A 2,136-nucleotide genomic window follows, 5' to 3' on the forward strand; every position below is an offset into this window, starting at 1 on the left:
AAGACTTCAAGTTTTCTATTATGGCAGAATTTCCTGTTCCAAGGAAATAGGAGGTGTCGATAATCAGTTAGATTTGTTAATGGCAGGTTCCAGGAGTCTTGCATGACTGCCCGTCTCCTGAACCTAGCCGCGGTTATGTAAGCTGATACAGGAAGTATCGGAAGGATTGGACCACTAAGGGCAGCTCTCGCTAAGCTGTCAGCTATTTCATTGATAACTAATCCTTTGTGACCAGGCACCCATACCAATCTAATTAATTTTAAGTTAGAAGGAATAAGACATTGGAATGTACGCGATGGCGAGCTTCTTCTTTGTCTTCGTCTTCGTCGGACGCGAAGCACACTGTCCACTACAATTCCAATGGCACTCTCATTAACTCAGCATCCGTGCGGAAGGTTTCTGCAACAGTAGCTGAGCAGGTTGCTGTAGCTATAGCACTGAAGGACCCTCTACGTCCCCATATCTTTATAGACTCTAGGTCTGCAGCCCGAGCGTTCGCCTCCGGCTCGATCTCAAAGGAGGCGGCGGCCATCCTCGGCACCGAGGGGGCTGCTGGTTTTCACATCATCAAATGGTTCCCGGCCCATATGGGAATCAATGTGCACTCCGAGGTTGTTAACGCCAATGAGTTAGCCCATGACTACGCGCGAGGTATAACACACCGCGGTGGTTGCGGTAGACTCACGGGCGGTGACTTATGACTGTACAGGGATTCACTCCTCACCTTCCATGAAATCTTGGCACATTATCAACTTGCTCGGCGGGCCTTTCCGCTACCACATCCTAAACTCACTAGACCACAATCGTCGGCCTTTCGCATGCTCCAAACGGGGTTGTTCCCCTCCAGGGGCCGATTCAGTCACTTCGCGCCTAATGTAGAACCCCACTGTCCAGACTGTGGGGAGGCGTACTGGTCTTTATCTCGTAAGCTCTGGCAATGCCCTGCGTTACGCAGCTCATCGCTTACCACTCTAACGGACTGGGAGGCAGCCCTTAAGAGCGGTGACCTCTCAGAGCAACTACGGGCTGTCCAGAGGGCCTGCGACAGGGCGGAGGACCACGATCTTCCGACCCCGACGTGGCTGCGGCCCGCGACGGCTACGGGGACTCCCTGAAAAGTAGGTACCCTAAAGCGGTTCCTCAGGAACACCAATAAAGTTCTTTGTCTCTCTGTCCCGGTCGATTCGAAGGCGGGGACGCCGGGAGGTACAGGGACTCGCTCCTCACTTTCTACGAGATCTTGACTCATTATCATCTTTCTCGGAGGGCTTTTCGACTTGCTCACCGTAGACTCACTCGATCGCAATCGACGGCCTTTAGGATGCTCCAAACGGGGTCTTTCCCTTCGAGGGGCAGATTTAGTCACTTCTCGGCAAACATTGAACCACAATGTCCGGACTGCGGAGAGGCGTACTGCTCATTAGGTCATATGCTCTGGCAATGTCCTGCGTTACGCGACACAGAGTTCAACAACGAAGATGACTGGGAGGAAGCCCTTAAAGGCGGCGACCTCTCGGTTCAACTTCAGGCTGTCCAGAGGGCCTGCGAGAGGGCGGAGGTCCACGGACTTCCGGTCCCTGCGTGAGAGCGCCCCGCGACTGCTACCGACTCCCCCTGAAAGGGGGCGTCCCAACGAAGTTCCTCAGGACCTGAATAAAAGTTCTTTGTCTGTCTGTCTGTCCCATTCTCGTAAGGCGTGATAGCGACGTCCCTTCGCTCCGCCTCCAGCGATTTCGACAGCGCTTACGCCAGCTACGGGATTTGTCAAAGCACGCCCGCGCCCAGTTCCGCCCCGACTCACGCTTCCGACGCAAGAAGCACAGGCGCTTCTGCAATCACCGCTATTCCACGCCATGTCATCGGGAGTGAAATCCGGCTCATATCATGGAGCGTCGCCGTCATGCATACGCATTTTATTGCGATAGCAATTATATGGACACTGAAAAGCACATTTCTGCCGTCGGCGTCGCCGTCGCCGTTAGGTTCCGTATGACGTCAATGGAGATGAAATCATCGCCGGGCGCCGAACGCTGTATGTGCGAGTGAAAGGGCGCGAGGGGCGCGCTGTCACGGGGAGTGAACGCACGGCGGAGAACAAACGCGCGTTCTGCGCCGTGCTCCTTTAAGGGCTGTTCT

The sequence above is a fragment of the Dermacentor silvarum genome, chromosome 3 (genome assembly GCF_013339745.2).
Source record: "Dermacentor silvarum isolate Dsil-2018 chromosome 3, BIME_Dsil_1.4, whole genome shotgun sequence".
Classification (NCBI taxonomy): Eukaryota; Metazoa; Arthropoda; class Arachnida; order Ixodida; family Ixodidae; genus Dermacentor; species Dermacentor silvarum.